This window comes from Rhea pennata, chromosome 6 (genome assembly GCF_028389875.1).
Source record: "Rhea pennata isolate bPtePen1 chromosome 6, bPtePen1.pri, whole genome shotgun sequence".
Classification (NCBI taxonomy): Eukaryota; Metazoa; Chordata; class Aves; order Rheiformes; family Rheidae; genus Rhea; species Rhea pennata.
In genome coordinates, this window is record NC_084668.1 from 37,011,818 (window position 1) to 37,024,709 (window position 12,892).

Sequence of the window (12,892 nt, forward strand, 5' to 3'; positions counted from 1 at the left end):
AACAGCTGTGGTCTGTCTCTGCTGTTGTAAATCCAGAAGAATTTTCTAGGCATCTGAGAAGGGAGGAAAGAAGAGAGGAAGATATCCAGCTTGTGATTCTGTGGCGTGTATGTATGTGTATGTATGCCTATATGTATATATAAAGATCTTCCTAGTGGATCAGTTGTAAAGTATCCAAACTAGAAGTATGCAAGGAAAAGATCTCTCTGCAGCAGGATTTAGCTTTTTCCATGTTTCTTTTTGGTTGAGAAATGTTTTAGACGTTGCTTGGACAAAGAATATGACTCAGTCACCAGCCCTAGACCTTGTTCTGGGTATAACTAGTATCATGGGCTGTATTACCATCTCCTAAAAGGATGCAAAATGTCAAGTTATCTTTCTTCTGAAAGGTGATTAAGAAGTGATGTTCCACAATTTGTCCAAGTGCTACCATGTTTTTGAAAATTTCTATCCTAAATCTAAGGAATTGCTGTAACATGCCCATTATCTTGGAAAGCATGAGTGATTTTTATCAATGTATTTTATAATCTGCCAAGAAAATCAATCCTTTAGTGAAATAGGTTCCAAACATACCAAGACCCACATAGTTATCAAATCTTCTCCAAAGAAATCCTTGTTGTGGCAGATTACTGAGTAATTAAGATGTTTCAGAGATTATCAGGGATAGAGTAGATGGCTGAATGATTTAAACTGTTGGATATGAACCTGAACTGCTGTCCAGGATGAGTCTGGTTGGTGAAAGCAAAGCTATGAATTCACGTGCCAGAGTTAACTCTGCATAAGAAGCTGAGGATAATTTTCTTTTACAGATGAAACACATACAGAAATGGTTTAAAACCCAGCAACCATTGATACTGTTTTATTTACGTATTGTTTTTCCAGAAAATGAAAATAAATGTGTTCATGTCTCACCATCTCCGTCAGTGGTGTTCTTGCTTGTCTAATTTGCCGTGTTTAGTTTGCAACCTATAGACTCCAGGTGGGAAGCTATGCTTTGATTCTTTGCTTTTGTTTTAAGGCTGATATACTTGCTGAATAAATGCGAATGAAAGAAAACACACAGGCTGTGACCACACAACCGGGTTCCTCTGGTGTCCTGCATGTGTGCTTGATTATCGTGCTTGTTGCAGAATTGCTTTGACGTTCTGCCTGAGTGACGTTCGCCTGTCATACTATCATGGTCGCTTCCTGTATTGCACCAAATTGGGTGCATCCTCAGTTAATGAAATCTGTTTTGTGTTTGAGACCTGTTCCCAATGGTGAAGTGAAGTACAGGTACCTGCAGGTGCTGAAGCTTTTTCTTGCCAGGGATGTTTGAGTTTTGATGCACTCTTTTGCCAAATAGTCTTTCCTCAAGGCAAAATTATCCAGTTCAGCGGTTTAGTTACCATTACTGCTAGCATATTTGTCTTTCAGCTGGGGGCAGTGCAAAACAGGCCTTAAAGACATTATCAACTCAATGTACCCATGTATGTAACCATGATTGTGTTTGACTTAAGTACTGTTTGCTGATTGTTACTTGATAATTTGCTCTACTGAATGATCTTTTCTTCCTTGGTCAAGTGCAGAAGTGTCCTACATGAAGTAATTATAGATTCAGTGAAATGTCTATATGGTGTTATCTGCAGGATTTTAGCAGAGAAATAGTGCCTTTAGAGTGCATTTCCCTGATTGTAGCCTGATGGCTACACATGGCAGGATTTTGTTTCCGCCAGCTGATGGGGAAGGTCACCTTTGTATGAATATGAGCATTTGTGTCTTGAGAATTGTAAGATGGCACAGTTGAGATAAGATGTTGTCAGTGCTAAGCAGAGAGAAGGAATCTTGGGCATGGTGGGGAAAAGCTGTGGATCTTGTTCCTGCTCTGTCCTGTGTGGTGGTGGTGATGGTGGTAATCCCAGTTGGTTCAGCGCATGGCTCACCTGCTCCCTGAGGCTTTGGGAAGCAGCAGCAGAATGTTCTGATGATTACAGTGAGCTCTGTGCTAGATGGGAGGCAGCATTAAAGGATTAATGAGTTGAACGGAATATTTTGTGATTCCTTGAAGTGCCACCATCAGCATTCAGCAGCACAGGGCCTATTAGCTTGATTCAGCACCTGGAAGCCAGCACAGGGCGTTAACCAGAGAGATGCTGAGCACTTCTAACTACTGCAGAAGATCTCAGCATCCAAGTTACTGTGATACAGGATTTCTTTAAAAATCAAACCTGTTTGAAAATAGGACGAAGTGGCTACATGCCTTGTAAGTATAGACTGACACAAGATGAGGACTGTGACCATTAGGTGTTGTTTCCTCACAGGGTGGAGGTGGTCATTTTGCTTCAGTGTCTCACGCTTGTAAATGTCAAGGAGAAAATGTTCAGAAAACCTACTGTAATTGAAAAGGATGTTTCATTATCAGTACATTTACTCTTCACGTTTGTGTGGTGACTGCCTTTCTTTTCCATCTGCTTTCCTTTTATGCCCACTTTCCTTGAAAAGACCAGAACACGTGCAGCTTTTCCATATCCCAGTGCTCTCTAACTTGGGTTCTGAATCTGTTCACGTTGCCTCTGCCTGTGTGGTTAGCGTAACACCGGGTGCCCTGTCCGCATCTCCTCTGTCTGAAATCACACTCTGGAGTTTCTGCAGTGGCTGTTTGAGTTTGTTAATGCTGCAGCTGCACTTGCTGGCTCCCAAGTCCTTTCCTTAACTCTTCTGAAAAAAACACACTGTCAAGGAGACTGTTCCACAACCAGAAAGTGACAGCTGAAATGGTGTATTGGATCCTGTAAGCCCTACATGCCTTGTTTGCGGAGTTATGTCTTGGTTTACAGGCAGTTATGTGGTAAGACCCTGAGGTTAGCAGGGCTGCTTGCGTGCTGAAGGACTACTTTCAAGAAGCGCAGCTTGCTGGGTCGGAGCCCAGTTTGCTTTTTTGCTCCTAAGAATAGTTGCCACAGTGGTCAGTTGAGGGGTTTTGGAGCAGTTTTCTGAGTATGTGCTTTGAGTGACCAGCCCTGTTAAATTGAAACACTCCGTGCTTAAAGGCCCTTTGAACCCTTTGCACCCTTTAAGAAGGCTGAAGAATGAACTACATATTTTAATGTTTTGAAATGTACTGAGGCAAGTTCTTTGTTCAATACCTGTAATTACAAATAGTATTCTCATCCTGAATAGAAGGTATTAAAAGGAGATGCTATTCAAAGCTACTCATTAATTATGTCACTGGTTGAGATGTTGGTCCTTTTAATAGAGGAAGAAGTATATTCTTCTGGCTAAAATGCAGATACGATAGAGGTAATGTCATTTCCCAAGGAAGGATTATTTAAAACTTTTTTTTAAAAAAAAAAGGGGGCGGGGAGAGGAAGAAAAAAAGAAATTAAGCTAGATTGGAGTCAATTTGCTTTTATTATTTGTGACCAAAGTCTCTGAGTGAAGCACCCAGAGAGCGCTGCTGTGGCCCTGCATTCCTCAATTAACCGTTTTCCTGGGAAGCATTTGTAAATGTGCCATTTCTGTGTTATAACTGGTATTTGTACAGGCACCAAGATGTCTCCAAAGACTTAGCATTTCTGTATATTTTTTCAGAATTAAACTTTTTAGGTAAGCTGGTGGTTGGTGAATTTCAAGTCCTGTACGCTTTGATCAAAGTCTAGTATGGCTGTAGAAATAGTTCAAGTGCTAGTCAACCCTTGCATTTGGGACAGTGCGTTTTTTATCATGTTGCTGTTCAAAACTATACTCAGATCCTTAATCCACTTGACTTCAGTTGTATCTAGTTCATGTATCACAGACCTTAAAAGCTATATTAAAGGAACCTTTTAACATCTCAAGTCAAATGGCTCAGTTCAGAAAATACTGGAATAAAGGGTGCTTTTGCAGTCTTTGTAGCTGCCTTCTGTGTATGTATTATAAAGCAGTCTTTAATCACAGTATTACCTGTTTCCATAGGACTCCTGTGTCATTAATTGTGTGTTATGCATATAGCTTCATTTGGGACTAGCTACTCAGCGTTTTAGCTTTTCTGCTGTATTTTCAGCGTATATTGCTTTTCAGAGCCCTGCTGTGAAATGGTGGTGTGTTTGTGCCTTAGAGATGGAACAGACTTTTTAAAGTCCAGGCATTCCCTGCTCGTAGGTGTCCTGTAGAAGTTGTTTGGACTTACTCTGGAATGGGTAGCGCTCTGGTCTTACCCTGTGGGAGCAGCTCGGGCAGGGTGGTGTAAAGCAGCACACCAGCCCCTCGGCAGAGGCTGAGGTAGAAACACTTGTGTAGATCATCTTGCTTTAACTGTGAGACTATCCTTCCCCGACCCGACCTGTACACTCCTTTCCTCATCTGCACTCCTTGTTTCATTATGTACTTTGTAGTTTTGGGGTTAGAGACAGCTGTCTTAGAGGTGACCTCCTTCACTTCATCCCTGGAGTAGGCTTATTTTCTGGTAAAGGTGTATGAGGAGTAGGTCATCCTGTGAGTGTACAGGTAAAAGCTGTGCATCAAGAAGCTGGAGTTCACACTGTTCAGAAAGCTTAGTTCTTTAACTTCATAATTTTGTGTTTTGATCCAGAAGGGCGGAGACTTTCAGAACGCGCAGGACTGGACAGAGAGAGTGACGGAGCACTGGAGCAGGTTGCCCAGAGAGGTTGTGGAGTCTCCTTCTCTGGAGATCTTCAAGGCCCGCCTGGATGCAGCCCTGTTTAACATGCTCTGCGTGACCCTGCTTGAGCAGGGAGGGGTTGGACTAGATGATCTCCAGAGGTGCCTTCCAGCCTTACCCATTCTGTGATTCTGTGACATACACCAAATCAGCTCATTTGAGTCTTCAGATTTGTAAGGTTACCACAAATTGAACTGATAAAAATTCACTTTCCCCAAATAATCCTTCATACTTGTGACATTTAGAAACTCCAGAAAAACCTCAATTGATTTCTGATATGATTATCTTAAACAGAACTTCATTTTTAGAAAAGAGCATAATTTGACTGCCATTGGGTTTCTGGTCTGCATTATACAAGCTTGGCGTTATTTCCATCTCTAGTTTGCTGGTTGTTGAAAGGAAGCTGTCTGTGATAGTTCAGTAGTTTTTTCTTGACTGTTAGCCCTTAACTGGGGCTGTTTGTGCAGCTGCTCTGAGCTTCTTTAACGAATACCTGTGGTGTCAGCTGAGTGCGTGTAATGTTGTGGAGCAAAGTGCAGACTGCAGGTGCCCAGAGGCCAAGTCAGCTGTGCTGGGAATTGCCGTTGCCAGAGCGCTACAGGCCTGCAGCTTACTCTGGGAGGTGATTGAGGGGCAGAGAGCCTTTGCTAAGGGTGCCCCTGCAGTCATCTATTATTGTTGTGGTGATGGCAGGGATGAGAGCTACTAAGCAGTGTTGAGTGGAAGGAAACCTGGACTTATCACATGACAGAGCACGGGCCTGTTTTTCTCTTTAGTGTCTCCAGGGTGTGAAAAACCCCAAATGGTTTGGGTGTCTGTGCTTGCTCCAGACAAGGTTTTCATATTTTCCTATTCCTATTGTAATGCCCAACTGGATTTCTCTGTGGTGCCTCATTCTACACATCCTTTATGGGGAAGGTAGGGAAAGATGCAGGAAAGAAGTATGGGAAAGATCATGTATTCCTAGGATGTGTAGAAGAACAAGAATTCTTCACAGGATAGTGAGTGCTTTAATTGAGCCAAACAGTTGTTACATGCAAAATTAGATCTTAACCCTTGTGAGATGTGATTTCTTTGGTGCTACCTACAAAGTCTGGGAGAGAGCGATAGAAATTTCAGTCTCATGAGGTCACTGTCTTGGCAGATAGGGATTTTTGGAAAGGAGACCTATTGGGCAATAGCTGTTTCATTTACCCAATAAAGGAGTTCCCCTTCTAACAGCTCAGGCTATGTTTGCTCTCAGATGAAAGGAAGCTGGAGCCTAAAATATTGGAGAGCTGAATTCGGATCCATGCACATTTGCATATATTTGCTTGGGAATATGGAGTAAATAATCTCTCTGTGCCTCAATTACCCTTCTGTACTGGGATAACTAATCCTTTGCCATGTCATAGAAGAATTATGAGGATGTTACTATGAGATGTTTGGATAGTAGGAGCCTGTGAGAGGAGGACTGTTCATTTAATACTTCCTCTTGAAAAGTTGTTGTGGTTGGCAGGGCTGAGTGTGGTAATGTGGTTGACATGTGGCGGTCAGTGGTAAAGCTCTCATTGACTCTGGGCTCAGGACCAGGTGTTGTGAGGAGAAACACTCAAGGAGTTGCTCTAGGGAGAAAATGAGAGAACGTAGGTTCCCTTACAGCGAAAGGAAGCAAAAGTGTTTCAAGTGTCTTTTCATCACTACAGAGAAAGGAACAGCTCATGCTCAGATTCTCTGAGATAATGTCCAAGATATATGACTAGGGATCTGACTTATGAATATTAAATCTTGTGGAAGAAAAAACAAGTTTCAGGCAATTCTCTTGTCACTGAAAGCTTCCTACCGTGTTATCTTTTAGAGTGTTAAAACCAATTAATTGAAAATTGGCTAATGAGGTAATAAAAAGATGTGGTTAAATTTATTTGCAACTGTTTAAACTCAGGGTAAACTCCCTGGAAATCAGAATTTCTGAGGAAGGCATTGCCTATGAATGAGCATAAAAATCAATTCAAAATTTTCAGGTTCATATTTTTGGAAGTGCCTTGACAAGGCACGATACAGGACCGACTTGAGTAGTGACAGAGTTAGAGCAATACTGCTCTTGAAAAATCAAGTCAATTTTTTTTCAATTGCCTGCTTTTTGCACTGTTGTTACCCTTGCAGTATGTTGAGTCACATCTTTGAAAATCTATTTAAAAACTAAAAAATGGCAAAAGGATAATGGGATCAATCAAATAAAGAAATAGAAATTATGAGGCTTTGTTGCTGCAGAAGTCCTGACTGCATGCAGTGTACCTTTGGCATGAATTCCTGTCCCGGAAACTGGCAGATGAAAGTTTAGAGGGTATGTGCTCCATATAGCTCCTGGGAAACTAAGCTCTCAGCTTCCATTAACAGTATTGAATGTGTATCTATTCCTTTTTTCACACTGCAGGGAAAATGCCCTACATAACTGTTATGTTATTCACCTCTCTAACTCTGAGCTGTGGATCATTCTTCATGTGTAAACAATTTAAAATATTCTGAGGTTTTTGGAACTCATTAAATTTTTAGTGTCATAAGACTTGGTGATGGATACTATGAAAAGTACTGCAGCAGATGAGGATTAGTTTTACTTCAATTAGCAATACAGTGTACTTTGAAATTTCCGGCTTTTTAAAGAAACAGAAGGTGCATTTGTTCTGTCTTCATATAGATTGCTATGAGCACAGCTGCAGCAGTGGGCTTCAGATGTGAGCCTCAGTCTGAAATGTTGGTGTATTTCCTGGTAAGCAGCCTTCAGAGCACGTCTTCCGCTCCTGTCGCTTGGCTTCATCTCATGTGGGCAGGCAGACAAGCAAAAATCTTGGACCCGTCTGTAACCTGCTGTAGGCAGATCAGAGAGAGATGCACAAGAACTGGAAGGAATTGAAAGAAGGACCGTGCAGGTCTCTGGGTGTAGGAAGGATCCCTGTCCTGTTTATCTGCTTTCTAGACTGTCTAGCGAAGGTGGTACACAGCCTTAGTAGGTAACTAATTTGGTTAGATTAGCCCAAATCTCCTTTGCAAGTCTTTCAGATGTGTTCAGCAGTTGCTAGCTTTATACTTTGGAGGATTATCTCCTTTGTTAAGGCATGTCTGTGTCACAGACCACAGTGTTAGCAGTACTAGGTCGATGACTCTGACCAAAGAGCTCTGGAAAAATCTGTCAGTGGAAGCTGAATATCCGGCTCTTCACTTTGCTTTTCTGCCACAAATGACTTGACTCCACGTAAGAGTCAGCAGAAAGGAGACTGGATTTGCATCTCGGCCTGTACAGTACAAAGTCTTGTATCCAGGCTCAGCCTGTTGGGTTTCAGCTAAGACGTGGAGGATGAAGCTCTGTGCTGAAACATGTTTCTTTTTGCTGGCTCAGCTAGAGTAGTTCCCTGCAGCAGAAGATGTTCTTGAATCACAGCAGCAGATTTTCCAGACTTTGCTTGTCCAAAGTTGGACTGCTGCAGGCAAGTGCAGTGGTGGTCTCATAGGGTTGCTGTTGGAGTGCTAGCTTACCTCCTCTTTTTCTTCCAAGTGCTATAGCACTTTGCATCACTGAATTTCCTGGCATTGATTTTAGACCTAATAAAATTTTTCCAGTCTCTCTTATCTTAGTGCTTTCTTCTGATTAGTCACAGAAAATACTGTGTAGAACTGAGCCTCAGAAAAACCTGTCTGAGAGCTCATTCAGAGCCCTGCAGAATGTAGTATGTCTGTGCTACCCTCTTTCCAGTAAATACGCTATACTATCAAAGAAAAACAGAACAGACATCTTGGTCTGTTCTTTACAGAAGCAGATTTGCTGATTTTGATCATCTCATCTGTGTGTTTGCGATCGATTAAAAATTTGATTTGGGAATCTGAGTTAGACTGACAGGTTTCTAGTTCCTTGTGCTGTCATCATCCTCTCTGTTCTGAAGGTGAATCTGTGCTCACCTTCAGCCAGCACCTTAGGACTTCCCCGTCTTCCATGAGTTCTCAGAGTTGGTTCCGTTACTATTATTTTTTTAATCATGTGAAGATGAGTTCTGTCTGGTCTGGCTGATTATTTGCATGACTCTTTTGTCAATATTCTTTAAGTATTTCTTTGTGTTTTAGTCGTCGCTGTAATTTGTCCCAGCTTTCTTATGCCACAAAACAGTTTATCTTTTGTATCTTTATTCCATCTCTAGCACTTCTAGCTCTTTTATATTCCTTTGTGCTCCTAGGAGAGCTTGCAGTCCTGCACAGCTTTTTTTGAGATTCCCTGTCTGCAATCTATTGCGTTTTCTTTTCTTCTGTGGGAATAGGTGGTGCTTTCAATTCATGATTGCTTTTACCCAAACCATTTTCCAGCTTTAGAATTTCAAGCAGCTTCTCCCTTTTAGCTAGGACCAAATCTGTCTACTGAAGTGAAATGTCTCCAGGATGTTACAAGAACTTGATATGTCCAGCAGTACCAGCAGGTAGCTTGGGTAACAAAACTGCCTTCGTGTCGTGTCATACCTTGCCAGGTACATTCCTCCTGTGAGCACAGTGTGGTAAACCCAGCCTGGCTGCTGCGGACCACTGATCACATCACCCAGTCGTACTTGCCCATCTGCCATAGTTTGCGTCCTGCTCTGACCAAGTTCTGCTGTGGGCACACAATCTCTCCACGGGCTGATGTTGACAGAAAGGTGGCAAATACCAGGCAACTTCATTTTGCTATTATCTGTTACTGAAAAGCTGTTAATGAAAGACTTCACCAACCAGATCTGCCAGTATGACTCCTTGCTAGGACACCAGCTTCACATAAAAACTGACAGCATTAGCAAATGCCACTGTACTTACAGGAAGGGAGTGGATAAATTTTCCAATACAGGCATGATCTTTTAAAAACAACTCCTGATTTTATTAACCAGCAAGCATTCAGAAGACAAAATGTCAACATGTAGCAGTGCTAATTAGTTTTGCTCTGAGTCAGATAATGGGCATGGCTCTTTTATTTATTAGTAGTCTTTTCCTAAATGTGTCCTGGGTGTTCACCCAGGCTCTATGAGTCAGGGCTCTGATTCTGAAGATCGTTAAGTTTTGAAAGCAAAGGGGCTATGGAGTGTAACTGAAAGGAAAAGTAAATACGTGCATGATCTGTGTGTTTCACAGCCGTATTATCTTGCTAGCAACAGCCTTGTATGCTGTTGTGATTCCTGTCGTTCATGCCCATCTCACTGTGACTCAGAATGTTAGGACAAGTCTAGATTGCTGACTTCTTTCAAGGAGTAATCTTGTAGTCTAGGCCTGTAAGATGCTGGGTAGTTCTGCTCTTTGGAGACTCCAGAGTTATTTTTCCCTGTCAGCTGCCTTTTTGTCACACCCTCATCAAAAACGTTACAAAAGGGAGTCTACTGGTACACCCTAGTCATCTCTCGCTTTCGATACTGAGTGGGATCTGCTCTGAGATTAGGAATTGCTAAGTGGAGTTTGCTCAAGAAGGGAATATTACATATAAATTGTTAGTTATGTTTTACTGGCCATTATCGACAGCATCTGGATGAGTAGCATCTTCCTAAAGAGCTCCAATTCTTTGGAGTGTGACACTGCATCTGGAGGTGGGGCCTTAGACAAATCCTATTTAGTAAGTCTAACCAGCTTAGAGCTGATTTCCTTCTCAGACATACGGAATTAACCAAAGATAATGGCAACCATACCTGGCTAGCATACTGTAAGAACTGACTTTTCATTTTCTGGTATTGGGGAGAAAGAAGAAACAGTTAAGCTATGTTCTTCCAATATCTTTCTGGCTGCACCTTCATCTTTATGTTCTGTTGTTGCAGCAGTGTGTAATAGAGACTTGCTCTTTTTTTATTTTCAGAAAGTTGCCCCATGCTTAAAGGAGGAGGTAGAGGTGGGGTTCTTGATTTCTGCTCATAATTCAACCGCTGCCTTGTGTTAACTCTGGTCAGGCACTGAATCTGCCCTTTACTTCATTTCAGCATGCTTCATATTTAAGTTTGAAGTCAATGGCAAGACTTTCCTTGCTCTCAGTGGCTATGCTTACATTCATGGGTACTGTGAGACATAGTAAGGTCGATTAAAATTACAATGTGCTTTTATTTCTGTTAGCATTTATCTGCTCATCACCCTTTCCCTGTCAGTTGGGAGAGTTTAAGTTTTGTTCAGCTGTTTGTTAGTCACATTGCAAAAGTTACTTCTCCAGGTAAGGTGCATTTTGATCAAGGGTGACAGTACTGGAAGATGGTCAGCTTGCTGCCTATTGTTGGCTTAAAGCTGGGAAGGGAATTCTACCTTTTGCCCTCATTCTTAGGCAACTGATAAATAGCAATAATATGCATTGTACAGTTGCTTCTTCACTGCCCAACCTTTCCCAGGAATTGCAAAGCAATCATTAATTCTCATTTTTGTTGCTGTGATGGCATTATGCTCATCTTAGTAGAAACTAGACTACAAAGTAGTTAGTGATATGCCAAAGTCTTGCAGTAAACAGCTGTAGCACCAGCAAGAGAATTTGAAGAGTCCTTGTGCCCTTGCTCCTTTCCTGTCATGGGTTGGCAGCACTTCCCCACTGAAGCTTTTTTGGGGTATGTAATATTCAGTTACATGATACCCAATTTGAGGGTCTTGTCAGTCCAGCCTGCAGCTTGTGAGAGCATCTTTTTTATAGTGAGGTATAACTATGGCATTCCTTGAAGCAAGGAAGCTTTTGATAGAATATGTCGTATTGTCCATGTTCTTATTTGTTTGCTGAGTCCTTGTACTTTTGGTTGTCCTTGTTACTATCTCCTGTAATCTTTGGTGAATAATTCACGGTGAATCTAAATAGGTAAGAGGCCATCTACTTGTAGATCTTGTTTTTTCTGTAAAGAAAGAAGAGCTTTAGTTATTTCTACCAAACTCTTATCCTTTGATGAGGCATGGTTTGATGCATGCAAAGGGATATGGTCTATGATGGCAGGGGAGGTTCTGGTCACTGGAAAGGCAAGTTTGGCATAACTTTGTACATGTTACCAAGGGCAAAGAACAAAGGTATTTCCTTAATCGCATGACGGAATTCATCACTGTTTAATTAATTTAATAAAATATAAGAACCTTTTCCTTTAATAGTTGCCGCTAACTGAGGCATTTTGCTTTGTTGCAGGTTGTGGGAACCTGAACTGCGACTGACAACGTGACAACTATACTGAGAGGTGGGTTTTCTGTTTATTTTGGTCTCTCATCACTCATTCCAGAGCACCAGCAATGCTGCACGTCTCTGATTTTGCTAGGGTGGGTTGCCTAGTAGATCTCTTAGCTTTGTTCACACAAAACAAAAATTGTTTCTAACAGGGCTCTTACTGTGCCTGTCTGTGTTGTGTATTTTGATGGTGCTCTGAACAAAAAACAGTTAGTACATTTACTGGGCTGTACAGTGGAAGAGTTTATGGCACAGAGTGGAAACTTAAAAAGGCATCGAGACTTTGGCCAACTTTTTGTGCAGATGTTTGTTTTATGTAGGAAATGTCCTGCTGAAGGAGAGACTTAAGCTATCCAAATGCCAGCGCAGCTGAGTATGAGCACTGTAAGCTGAACCTGTGACGTGGCATTTCTCTTTTCTCACGTTTCAAATTTAGGGTTAGTGGTTGCCATGAATGTTCTCGGCAAAGTGCACTGATAGACAGGTCAGTCACCACATGCAGCTCCTTGTTTGAGGATTTGTTGTTCTACTTTGTTGAAATGTTGTTGAGGTTGTTTACAGAATGTGCAAATTTACAGCACAGGCACAAAGAAATGCTGATCCGTGGATTTCCAACTGCACCCTGGCATTATCTATTCAGAGGAAGGTTGTGTAACATGTGCAGGCAGCTTTTGGTTATTTGAGGGACTCAAGTGAAAAACAACAAAATGAGAGCTGGTAAATACTCTTTTGAGGTTATCCAGTGATTTTTTACAAGGACAATTACTTGGTCTTCAGGCAGGAAGAGTACTATCTCAGTTACTTCAAGTTTTGCAACCCTAGATTTATCAAGTGACACTGCAGAGCCAGGATTAAGTCATAGGTTTCTTCTGCAGCTGGTTCTTGTCGCGTTGTCCCCCCTCCTTTTTTTTTTTTTTCCCCCAGAGTAGGGAATGGCATAAAAATTGGGCTGTGTGTCATGCCTTTGTTATCCCTAGGGTAGTTGCTTCTGGCTGCAGTGCTGCCAATCCTCTTGCAGCCATCCTCTTGCAGCCACCCTGGTTAGTTCCTTTCTTTCTTTCTTGGAGGACATTGCAGGTAGGCCAGTTCCTGAGTCTGACGGCAGC

At 41.8% G+C, this 12,892-nt stretch overlaps 1 protein-coding gene across 9 annotated transcripts in view; it reads left to right on the top strand.

Moving 5' to 3' along the window:
* MAP2 (microtubule associated protein 2) overlaps positions 1–12,892 on the top strand; it is a 229,814-nt gene that overhangs the window by 33,808 nt on the left and 183,114 nt on the right. For all 9 annotated transcript variants that reach the window (XM_062578251.1, XM_062578257.1, XM_062578258.1 and 6 more), the window contains exon 2: positions 11,751–11,799. The gene's annotated coding sequence lies outside the window, so the exon portion shown is untranslated. The remainder of the gene's footprint in view (positions 1–11,750; positions 11,800–12,892) is intronic.